The 12,008-nt window shown below is 60.9% G+C and overlaps 1 long non-coding RNA gene across 2 annotated transcripts; it reads left to right on the top strand.

The window, feature by feature from the left end:
- Nucleotides 1–8,227: 8,227 nt before the first annotated feature.
- LOC128806454 (uncharacterized) lies at nt 8,228–10,159 on the top strand. Of its 2 annotated transcripts, none has more exons than XR_008436825.1 (3): nt 8,228–8,948; nt 9,318–9,376; nt 10,063–10,159. It is a non-coding gene; the product is annotated as an uncharacterized LOC128806454 (long non-coding RNA). The 2 variants fall into 2 exon arrangements; XR_008436826.1 differs by lacking the exon at nt 10,063–10,159 and adding an exon at nt 9,992–10,054.
- The last annotated feature ends 1,849 nt before the right edge of the window (nt 10,160–12,008 follow it).

The following is a 12,008-nucleotide window of genomic DNA, read 5'->3' as shown; positions in this document are numbered from 1 at the left end:
GGAGGATCTCGCTGTGGGGCTGTTGGGTGGCATTCCCTTTGGGAGCTGAAGCTCCTCAGGCCTGATTGTGACCTCATCAACGTTTGCAGAAGCCGTGGGACGGCGAGGCAAGAGCCAGCGGGAGGAGCGGCGTCTTCGAGCTCAAGAGCGGAAGGGCGAGGCAAGAGCGAGCTGGAGGAGCGGCGTCTTCGAGCTCAGGAGTGGAACAGCAAGGTAAGAGCAGCAGCTTGGAACTGAAGTTGGAGGCTTGTGGGCAGCCCGGGGATCTGGGGGTGGCTGCTTGAGGTTGTCCCCGTGGAGCTGTGCGGTCGCGGTTCCCTTCAGGCACCGGGTGTGGAGCTTCTGAGGCCTGAGCGTGTCATGGTCCATTGGCAGAAGCCGTGGGACGACGAGGCAAGAGCGGCAGCGTCTTGGAGCTCAAGCGTGGAACGGCGAGGCAAGAGCGAGCTTGGAGCTGAAGAGGGGCCCCGAGGGGCCCTCTGGGCAAAGGGCTTTTCCAGGCCAGGGCACCTTCAGGGTGCCGCGGCTGGCTTTGCGCTGGGCGACCTCCCTGTGTGCAGGGCTGGGTCTTTGCTGTGGTTGGCCTTTTGCCCTTGTGCTCCTTTGGCTGCGCGGAGAGAGGGGCAACCCTGTAAGGAGGGTGAGAGCCCCTGTCTCCGCAGCTGAGAGGAGAAACAGAGCTCTCCCGGCCCCCAGCCCAGCTACCCTGTAAGCAGGGCAGGGCTTTTCCCCAGCCCCGGCAGCTTTCTGCCTGCTGCCGGCCCCTGGCCAGCGTGACCCCCTGTACTCGGGGCGCGTCACAGCCCGTGTCCCTGTGCCAGCCCTGAAGCGCCTCAGGGCCTCGCGGCCCCTGTGGCCTCCTTGGAGTGCAGGGGCAGGTCTGATGCTTTCCTCTCCCGCTCAGCATTAGCAATGGCTCCCTAGAGCAGGTTGGCTGCACGGAACTTGCTCTCCCACTTGTGGGACTGTCTCCCCGTCCCCTGTCTTGCCCTTAGTTGGTGTGAGTGAGGAAGTGTGCTTGTGCTTTAGCCCCCGCCTTTAGACATAGAGCAGCGTAGCTTAGACTTTCCCAGGTGGGAAAGAGGAGCTCTGTGCAGCCACAGGCGGGTGCCCAAAATGCACGGGTGGAGAAAGTGTCCGGCCTTGGCCCTGCTTTCTGAGGAGGGCGCGAAGCCGCTTAGCGGCAGCGGGGGCACCGTGACCCGCCTGTAGCCAGGGCCTGGGTCGTGCCGGTGAGCTGCCGGCGCGCCGGCCCTGTACTCGGGGCAGGTGTCGGGGCCTTGCAGCGCCCTTTTGTCCCCAGGAGCAGCCCCACCCGGGTCCCTGTAAGCAGGGCTGGGGAGGCTCCTTTAGCCAGGTGACAGGAAGCAGCGCTCCCGGGCCCTTGCCAGGGGTCAGGTTGAAGAAGTGCTGTGCCGCAGGGCGCGCTCCCGCCTTTGGCGCTGCTTTGGGCCGGTGCCACCTCCCTGGCGGCCTCGTTGAGGAGGCTCCCGGGGCTCCTGCAGGCGGCTGTGCTGCCGTGCTGCGCTGCGGCCGGGCTCCGGCCTGCCCCTAAGTGGGGCGCAGGCCGGAGCCTGTGCTCCGCGGCGCTTGTTGGGGGGTGCCGGGCTGCGGGGGGCGGCCCCGTAAGCGGGGTTGTGTGCGTCCCCTGGCCTCGGCGGGCGGTTGGAGGGACCCCCTGTAATCAGGCGGGTACCCCTGGCCCCGGTCTTTCAGAGGCGTGGGGCCAGGAGTCATGGGGCCAGGCACGTGCCCTCCCTGTCCTCGGGGCTGGGCTCGCGGCCCCTCGGGCGCCTCGGCTTTAGGCCGTGAGCTCGACTGCCTGACTGTAGAGTCTGGTTCCTGTTGCCTTGGGGGAAGGCCGAGCTCGGTGGCTCCCTGCGTGTGCACCGGCCTGTAAGCAGGCTGCGGGTCTGGGGGCCTTTGTGCTCCCTTCAGCTGGCAGCCTGCGTGGGGCGCCCGCCCCGTTAGTGGGGATGGCCCCGGACTTGGAGAGAAGGAGCCTGCTTAGGCCTTGGGGACCAGAGCCGCCCCGTAAGTCGGGGCCGGTGCTCTGGGGTCCCGGGCACTTTGCAGTCCAGGCAGCGGCTTGAGCTCCCTGTAAGCAGGGGTGCAGCCTCTTGGCCGCTGCTCTGCGTGCCCAGCTTGGTTTGCCCAGAGGGCCCGGCTCCCAGCACGGCGTGGGACTGTGCCGGACGTCGCGATGGTGAGTCAAGCTGAACTTGGAGGCTTTTGGGCAGCTGGGGGGCTGTGTGGGTGGTGGCAGGAGGATCTCGCTGTGGGGCTGTTGGGTGGCATTCCCTTTGGGAGCTGAAGCTCCTCAGGCCTGATTGTGACCTCATCAACGTTTGCAGAAGCCGTGGGACGGCGAGGCAAGAGCCAGCGGGAGGAGCGGCGTCTTCGAGCTCAAGAGCGGAAGGGCGAGGCAAGAGCGAGCTGGAGGAGCGGCGTCTTCGAGCTCAGGAGTGGAACAGCAAGGTAAGAGCAGCAGCTTGGAACTGAAGTTGGAGGCTTGTGGGCAGCCCGGGGATCTGGGGGTGGCTGCTTGAGGTTGTCCCCGTGGAGCTGTGCGGTCGCGGTTCCCTTCAGGCACCGGGTGTGGAGCTTCTGAGGCCTGAGCGTGTCATGGTCCATTGGCAGAAGCCGTGGGACGACGAGGCAAGAGCGGCAGCGTCTTGGAGCTCAAGCGTGGAACGGCGAGGCAAGAGCGAGCTTGGAGCTGAAGAGGGGCCCCGAGGGGCCCTCTGGGCAAAGGGCTTTTCCAGGCCAGGGCACCTTCAGGGTGCCGCGGCTGGCTTTGCGCTGGGCGACCTCCCTGTGTGCAGGGCTGGGTCTTTGCTGTGGTTGGCCTTTTGCCCTTGTGCTCCTTTGGCTGCGCGGAGAGAGGGGCAACCCTGTAAGGAGGGTGAGAGCCCCTGTCTCCGCAGCTGAGAGGAGAAACAGAGCTCTCCCGGCCCCCAGCCCAGCTACCCTGTAAGCAGGGCAGGGCTTTTCCCCAGCCCCGGCAGCTTTCTGCCTGCTGCCGGCCCCTGGCCAGCGTGACCCCCTGTACTCGGGGCGCGTCACAGCCCGTGTCCCTGTGCCAGCCCTGAAGCGCCTCAGGGCCTCGCGGCCCCTGTGGCCTCCTTGGAGTGCAGGGGCAGGTCTGATGCTTTCCTCTCCCGCTCAGCATTAGCAATGGCTCCCTAGAGCAGGTTGGCTGCACGGAACTTGCTCTCCCACTTGTGGGACTGTCTCCCCGTCCCCTGTCTTGCCCTTAGTTGGTGTGAGTGAGGAAGTGTGCTTGTGCTTTAGCCCCCGCCTTTAGACATAGAGCAGCGTAGCTTAGACTTTCCCAGGTGGGAAAGAGGAGCTCTGTGCAGCCACAGGCGGGTGCCCAAAATGCACGGGTGGAGAAAGTGTCCGGCCTTGGCCCTGCTTTCTGAGGAGGGCGCGAAGCCGCTTAGCGGCAGCGGGGGCACCGTGACCCGCCTGTAGCCAGGGCCTGGGTCGTGCCGGTGAGCTGCCGGCGCGCCGGCCCTGTACTCGGGGCAGGTGTCGGGGCCTTGCAGCGCCCTTTTGTCCCCAGGAGCAGCCCCACCCGGGTCCCTGTAAGCAGGGCTGGGGAGGCTCCTTTAGCCAGGTGACAGGAAGCAGCGCTCCCGGGCCCTTGCCAGGGGTCAGGTTGAAGAAGTGCTGTGCCGCAGGGCGCGCTCCCGCCTTTGGCGCTGCTTTGGGCCGGTGCCACCTCCCTGGCGGCCTTGTTGAGGAGGCTCCCGGGGCTCCTGCAGGCGGCTGTGCTGCCGTGCTGCGCTGCGGCCGGGCTCCGGCCTGCCCCTAAGTGGGGCGCAGGCCGGAGCCTGTGCTCCGCGGCGCTTGTTGGGGGGTGCCGGGCTGCGAGGGGCGGCCCCGTAAGCGGGGTTGTGTGCGTCCCCTGGCCTCGGCGGGCGGTTGGAGGGACCCCCTGTAATCAGGCGGGTACCCCTGGCCCCGGTCTTTCAGAGGCGTGGGGCCAGGAGTCATGGGGCCAGGCACGTGCCCTCCCTGTCCTCGGGGCTGGGCTCGCGGCCCCTCGGGCGCCTCGGCTTTAGGCCGTGAGCTCGACTGCCTGACTGTAGAGTCTGGTTCCTGTTGCCTTGGGGGAAGGCCGAGCTCGGTGGCTCCCTGCGTGTGCACCGGCCTGTAAGCAGGCTGCGGGTCTGGGGGCCTTTGTGCTCCCTTCAGCTGGCAGCCTGCGTGGGGCGCCCGCCCCGTTAGTGGGGATGGCCCCGGACTTGGAGAGAAGGAGCCTGCTTAGGCCTTGGGGACCAGAGCCGCCCCGTAAGTCGGGGCCGGTGCTCTGGGGTCCCGGGCACTTTGCAGTCCAGGCAGCGGCTTGAGCTCCCTGTAAGCAGGGGTGCAGCCTCTTGGCCGCTGCTCTGCGTGCCCAGCTTGGTTTGCCCAGAGGGCCCGGCTCCCAGCACGGCGTGGGACTGTGCCGGACGTCGCGATGGTGAGTCAAGCTGAACTTGGAGGCTTTTGGGCAGCTGGGGGGCTGTGTGGGTGGTGGCAGGAGGATCTCGCTGTGGGGCTGTTGGGTGGCATTCCCTTTGGGAGCTGAAGCTCCTCAGGCCTGATTGTGACCTCATCAACGTTTGCAGAAGCCGTGGGACGGCGAGGCAAGAGCCAGCGGGAGGAGCGGCGTCTTCGAGCTCAGGAGTGGAACAGCAAGGTAAGAGCAGCAGCTTGGAACTGAAGTTGGAGGCTTGTGGGCAGCCCGGGGATCTGGGGGTGGCTGCTTGAGGTTGTCCCCGTGGAGCTGTGCGGTCGCGGTTCCCTTCAGGCACCGGGTGTGGAGCTTCTGAGGCCTGAGCGTGTCATGGTCCATTGGCAGAAGCCGTGGGACGACGAGGCAAGAGCGGCAGCGTCTTGGAGCTCAAGCGTGGAACGGCGAGACAAGAGCGAGCTTGGAGCTGAAGAGGGGCCCCGAGGGGCCCTCTGGGCAAAGGGCTTTTCCAGGCCAGGGCACCTTCAGGGTGCCGCGGCTGGCTTTGCGCTGGGCGACCTCCCTGTGTGCAGGGCTGGGTCTTTGCTGTGGTTGGCCTTTTGCCCTTGTGCTCCTTTGGCTGCGCGGAGAGAGGGGCAACCCTGTAAGGAGGGTGAGAGCCCCTGTCTCCGCAGCTGAGAGGAGAAACAGAGCTCTCCCGGCCCCCAGCCCAGCTACCCTGTAAGCAGGGCAGGGCTTTTCCCCAGCCCCGGCAGCTTTCTGCCTGCTGCCGGCCCCTGGCCAGCGTGACCCCCTGTACTCGGGGCGCGTCACAGCCCGTGTCCCTGTGCCAGCCCTGAAGCGCCTCAGGGCCTCGCGGCCCCTGTGGCCTCCTTGGAGTGCAGGGGCAGGTCTGATGCTTTCCTCTCCCGCTCAGCATTAGCAATGGCTCCCTAGAGCAGGTTGGCTGCACGGAACTTGCTCTCCCACTTGTGGGACTGTCTCCCCGTCCCCTGTCTTGCCCTTAGTTGGTGTGAGTGAGGAAGTGTGCTTGTGCTTTAGCCCCCCCCTTTAGACATAGAGCAGCGTAGCTTAGACTTTCCCAGGTGGGAAAGAGGAGCTCTGTGCAGCCACAGGCGGGTGCCCAAAATGCACGGGTGGAGAAAGTGTCCGGCCTAGGCCCTGCTTTCTGAGGAGGGCGCGAAGCCGCTTAGCGGCAGCGGGGGCACCGTGACCCGCCTGTAGCCAGGGCCTGGGTCGTGCCGGTGAGCTGCCGGCGCGCCGGCCCTGTACTCGGGGCAGGTGTCGGGGCCTTGCAGCGCCCTTTTGTCCCCAGGAGCAGCCCCACCCGGGTCCCTGTAAGCAGGGCTGGGGAGGCTCCTTTAGCCAGGTGACAGGAAGCAGCGCTCCCGGGCCCTTGCCAGGGGTCAGGTTGAAGAAGTGCTGTGCCGCAGGGCGCGCTCCCGCCTTTGGCGCTGCTTTGGGCCGGTGCCACCTCCCTGGCGGCCTCGTTGAGGAGGCTCCCGGGGCTCCTGCAGGCGGCTGTGCTGCCGTGCTGCGCTGCGGCCGGGCTCCGGCCTGCCCCTAAGTGGGGCGCAGGCCGGAGCCTGTGCTCCGCGGCGCTTGTTGGGGGGTGCCGGGCTGCGGGGGGCGGCCCCGTAAGCGGGGTTGTGTGCGTCCCCTGGCCTCGGCGGGCGGTTGGAGGGACCCCCTGTAATCAGGCGGGTACCCCTGGCCCCGGTCTTTCAGAGGCGTGGGGCCAGGAGTCATGGGGCCAGGCACGTGCCCTCCCTGTCCTCGGGGCTGGGCTCGCGGCCCCTCGGGCGCCTCGGCTTTAGGCCGTGAGCTCGACTGCCTGACTGTAGAGTCTGGTTCCTGTTGCCTTGGGGGAAGGCCGAGCTCGGTGGCTCCCTGCGTGTGCACCGGCCTGTAAGCAGGCTGCGGGTCTGGGGGCCTTTGTGCTCCCTTCAGCTGGCAGCCTGCGTGGGGCGCCCGCCCCGTTAGTGGGGATGGCCCCGGACTTGGAGAGAAGGAGCCTGCTTAGGCCTTGGGGACCAGAGCCGCCCCGTAAGTCGGGGCCGGTGCTCTGGGGTCCCGGGCACTTTGCAGTCCAGGCAGCGGCTTGAGCTCCCTGTAAGCAGGGGTGCAGCCTCTTGGCCGCTGCTCTGCGTGCCCAGCTTGGTTTGCCCAGAGGGCCCGGCTCCCAGCACGGCGTGGGACTGTGCCGGACGTCGTGATGGTGAGTCAAGCTGAACTTGGAGGCTTTTGGGCAGCTGGGGGGCTGTGTGGGTGGTGGCAGGAGGATCTCGCTGTGGGGCTGTTGGGTGGCATTCCCTTTGGGAGCTGAAGCTCCTCAGGCCTGATTGTGACCTCATCAACGTTTGCAGAAGCCGTGGGACGGCGAGGCAAGAGCCAGCGGGAGGAGCGGCGTCTTCGAGCTCAAGAGCGGAAGGGCGAGGCAAGAGCGAGCTGGAGGAGCGGCGTCTTCGAGCTCAGGAGTGGAACAGCAAGGTAAGAGCAGCAGCTTGGAACTGAAGTTGGAGGCTTGTGGGCAGCCCGGGGATCTGGGGGTGGCTGCTTGAGGTTGTCCCCGTGGAGCTGTGCGGTCGCGGTTCCCTTCAGGCACCGGGTGTGGAGCTTCTGAGGCCTGAGCGTGTCATGGTCCATTGGCAGAAGCCGTGGGACGACGAGGCAAGAGCGGCAGCGTCTTGGAGCTCAAGCGTGGAACGGCGAGGCAAGAGCGAGCTTGGAGCTGAAGAGGGGCCCCGAGGGGCCCTCTGGGCAAAGGGCTTTTCCAGGCCAGGGCACCTTCAGGGTGCCGCGGCTGGCTTTGCGCTGGGCGACCTCCCTGTGTGCAGGGCTGGGTCTTTGCTGTGGTTGGCCTTTTGCCCTTGTGCTCCTTTGGCTGCGCGGAGAGAGGGGCAACCCTGTAAGGAGGGTGAGAGCCCCTGTCTCCGCAGCTGAGAGGAGAAACAGAGCTCTCCCGGCCCCCAGCCCAGCTACCCTGTAAGCAGGGCAGGGCTTTTCCCCAGCCCCGGCAGCTTTCTGCCTGCTGCCGGCCCCTGGCCAGCGTGACCCCCTGTACTCGGGGCGCGTCACAGCCCGTGTCCCTGTGCCAGCCCTGAAGCGCCTCAGGGCCTCGCGGCCCCTGTGGCCTCCTTGGAGTGCAGGGGCAGGTCTGATGCTTTCCTCTCCCGCTCAGCATTAGCAATGGCTCCCTAGAGCAGGTTGGCTGCACGGAACTTGCTCTCCCACTTGTGGGACTGTCTCCCCGTCCCCTGTCTTGCCCTTAGTTGGTGTGAGTGAGGAAGTGTGCTTGTGCTTTAGCCCCCGCCTTTAGACATAGAGCAGCGTAGCTTAGACTTTCCCAGGTGGGAAAGAGGAGCTCTGTGCAGCCACAGGCGGGTGCCCAAAATGCACGGGTGGAGAAAGTGTCCGGCCTTGGCCCTGCTTTCTGAGGAGGGCGCGAAGCCGCTTAGCGGCAGCGGGGGCACCGTGACCCGCCTGTAGCCAGGGCCTGGGTCGTGCCGGTGAGCTGCCGGCGCGCCGGCCCTGTACTCGGGGCAGGTGTCGGGGCCTTGCAGCGCCCTTTTGTCCCCAGGAGCAGCCCCACCCGGGTCCCTGTAAGCAGGGCTGGGGAGGCTCCTTTAGCCAGGTGACAGGAAGCAGCGCTCCCGGGCCCTTGCCAGGGGTCAGGTTGAAGAAGTGCTGTGCCGCAGGGCGCGCTCCCGCCTTTGGCGCTGCTTTGGGCCGGTGCCACCTCCCTGGCGGCCTCGTTGAGGAGGCTCCCGGGGCTCCTGCAGGCGGCTGTGCTGCCGTGCTGCGCTGCGGCCGGGCTCCGGCCTGCCCCTAAGTGGGGCGCAGGCCGGAGCCTGTGCTCCGCGGCGCTTGTTGGGGGGTGCCGGGCTGCGGGGGGCGGCCCCGTAAGCGGGGTTGTGTGCGTCCCCTGGCCTCGGCGGGCGGTTGGAGGGACCCCCTGTAATCAGGCGGGTACCCCTGGCCCCGGTCTTTCAGAGGCGTGGGGCCAGGAGTCATGGGGCCAGGCACGTGCCCTCCCTGTCCTCGGGGCTGGGCTCGCGGCCCCTCGGGCGCCTCGGCTTTAGGCCGTGAGCTCGACTGCCTGACTGTAGAGTCTGGTTCCTGTTGCCTTGGGGGAAGGCCGAGCTCGGTGGCTCCCTGCGTGTGCACCGGCCTGTAAGCAGGCTGCGGGTCTGGGGGCCTTTGTGCTCCCTTCAGCTGGCAGCCTGCGTGGGGCGCCCGCCCCGTTAGTGGGGATGGCCCCGGACTTGGAGAGAAGGAGCCTGCTTAGGCCTTGGGGACCAGAGCCGCCCCGTAAGTCGGGGCCGGTGCTCTGGGGTCCCGGGCACTTTGCAGTCCAGGCAGCGGCTTGAGCTCCCTGTAAGCAGGGGTGCAGCCTCTTGGCCGCTGCTCTGCGTGCCCAGCTTGGTTTGCCCAGAGGGCCCGGCTCCCAGCACGGCGTGGGACTGTGCCGGACGTCGCGATGGTGAGTCAAGCTGAACTTGGAGGCTTTTGGGCAGCTGGGGGGCTGTGTGGGTGGTGGCAGGAGGATCTCGCTGTGGGGCTGTTGGGTGGCATTCCCTTTGGGAGCTGAAGCTCCTCAGGCCTGATTGTGACCTCATCAACGTTTGCAGAAGCCGTGGGACGGCGAGGCAAGAGCCAGCGGGAGGAGCGGCGTCTTCGAGCTCAAGAGCGGAAGGGCGAGGCAAGAGCGAGCTGGAGGAGTAAAATGGATGTTTTTGTTTTCATTGTTTTTCTTGTGTGGGACCTGGAGCTTATGTCAGATTCTAACACTCTCATAAATAGAAAGAAGAATTGTCTAACCTGATTGTGTTTTCTGCTGTTAACATTCGAGGATCATTCCGGCCTTTCCAGTCACAGTTTTGAGTTTTCGAAGGATACCTTTATGGGCACGTGAGAAGATATCATTGCTGACAGGATACGTACAGGATTTTCCAGTTTCTAAATATACATTTGAAGCCCCAAAGTCCAGTTTGTAATTGTAGACCGAGGAAGTTTCTGGCAGTTCAAACTTAATGGGAGCTGAAAATTTTGCATGTTTTCTTTTATTTTATCTTCCATCCATACAGCAGCTTCTTCTTTCGCATGATTAAATCAGAGAAATTTCACCGTCTATCACTTTGTCTCATTGATTTCTCTTTTCTTGTGGGGTCAATTTCCTGTGTTTCATTTATGCAGGAGACTCTCCTCCTCCTGCTTGTGTTTCTCGTCCTATTACAAATGCTCGGTTGAAAATTCAGTTGATTTTTTTCCAAAAAGTCGAATTCTGAAAGGTGAAGTCGAATTCCCAAATACAGGCACTGAGACTGCCTTGAGCTATCCTCCTCTTGCTGGTGAGGTGCCCTGACTGCCAAAGAGAATAGAAGATGGGGACTAGAGACACTGGAAAAGCAAATGCAGTGGGGTTTTAGGTTGGGTCAAAGTGAAGCTGTTTAAAGGCAGGCACAAGTACACTCTGCTGCAAATAAAATAAGTCTTCCTCCTCCCTTCCCCTCTCTCCCTTTTCAGATAAGTTTCCTTTCTTTTTGGATACTCTGTTTGGAAGGGTACAGCACTGTATGAAGACTTTTTTAATACAGAAATACTCTGATAATATTTCAAACCTGGAACATTTAAGTGAGAAACAAGGTAAGCCCCGTTCCTTCCAACAATGCATTTCTTTGTGCCTAAATTAAAACTGCTAAACCTAAATACATGTGGTTTTTGTCATCTTTGGAATCATATATTCGTTTTGGTGCACATAGCATCAGTGCTGCATTATTTGAATCTGGTTTTCACATCTATGAGTGCACGGTAAGTTTTCCATGTTACACTTAGAGTAGAACACAGTGGAAAAGCAAGATGGCTTCTTAACATTTGGTGTGTCAGGGACTTGGAAGATTTCACTTGGAATAGGTACAGGTGTTTTTCTCCTTGATTGTGGACCTAGAGTTGAATCCCCAGGCCACCACCAACAATTTTGTTTTACAGTTGCCTTTCAGGTTTGAATGGGGAAATGAATTATTACAGAACTTTAGTGTACAATTAGGTCTAAGTAGGATTTAATAAGAACTGCCCAATAATTTTCTCAAGAATAAAGTTCTTTTCGGAGAACTCTCAAAACTTGGAGATATTTGCTCTTGTCATGTGTGTAGTCTGAGATAGCAGAGCATATAGAAATAAAATCCTCTTAGAACAGTAAACACAGAAGCATAATTCAAAGGTAGCACGGCCCCAAACACTTGCATATGTTAAATTTCAGTTTGAAACATGGAGTGTGTCGGGAAATGATTTCTGGGTGCATCATGAAAACAATTATGTTATTGCCTCAGAAAATTGCATTAGCTTCAGAAATTGCTTTATTTTCTGAAGATTTCAGTGGCATAATATAAGCAGGAAAAAACATTAGAGCAACTGGCAATATACAATGAAAAAAGAGTGTTCCCAAGTTTAGGTGCATTCCATAACACACCCAGACTTTTCTTATTAAAACTACATCTTCTTCCTAGAGGCCACCTGTAGGAGCATATGACCCAAAAATAAAGCAAAAAGAAATCAACACACCTGTGAGCTCTCTGTGCTGATGTTTAGGTTTGTAGTTGGTGTTCATGCCATGTCATAAGCTAAGTGAAGAGTGGCAGTACTGGTATAAAACCAAACCGGTTTCAATGTCATGTGGAGGTTAGTCAGAATTTGAGGAGCAACCTGCTGATAAAACTGTTTGGGTAGATCCAGTCAAAATCCGTATGTTGCAAAATGTGAGGTGGGAGGAGAAAACTGAATACTACCTTCATCATCCTGGCATCCTTCACCCCTGGGTACTTAGGTATAGGCTCAGGCCTGCTCCAGTTTGCATCCAGCTGCCAGAGCCCTACTTCAGGCCATTTTTTTCATCTTAAAACTGCCTGGCAAACTGCACAGCCTGTAATTGCAGGGGTAAAGCTGGAGAGAGATCATCCTTAGCAGAGCTCTAATAGCTAGAGACTCCCAAAATGAAGGAAATTTCAGGCATTACCAAAGCCATATTTGCTGTAGTGTTTTTGTGCTCCCAGTTTTGCACCGAACAGCCTTCCTGAAGGATGCCAGGACTTGAGCCTTTCTCTGGCTTTCCTGCATACTGCAAACAAGAGCACAGTGTTTACTTCACTCACTGCTGGTCTCTGCGGGGAGAGTTAAACAGAGAAAGTGCCAGAGGTGCTGAGTTCCACAGAAAACATCAGGGAAAGGATGGGAGGCTGCAGGGGAAGCAGCAGCTGGAAGTGTGATGGCCCAAAGCAGCCCAGATAAAGCTTCCTGAGGTGGAGTCACTCAGTGATACCCAAGGGCAGGAGCACCCCACCTCTGATTTCCTCCACAAGAAGACATTTTTTCACTGATGGGCTGAAAAATCCCATTAACTCTTTCAGTCTTACGAATTTTTCTTAATTTTAAGCCTTCTAAAATCTTTGAGACGTTTCCTACTTAAAAATATTTGGCTATCTTAATTAATTAATTAATCTTTATGAGCACCGTTCAGGGCTGGCCTTACAGTACAGAAATCCAAGTA

Source organism: Vidua macroura, chromosome 4 (assembly GCF_024509145.1).
Source record: "Vidua macroura isolate BioBank_ID:100142 chromosome 4, ASM2450914v1, whole genome shotgun sequence".
Lineage (NCBI taxonomy): Eukaryota > Metazoa > Chordata > Aves > Passeriformes > Viduidae > Vidua > Vidua macroura.
This window is presented reverse-complemented; position numbering and strand designations above follow the sequence as displayed.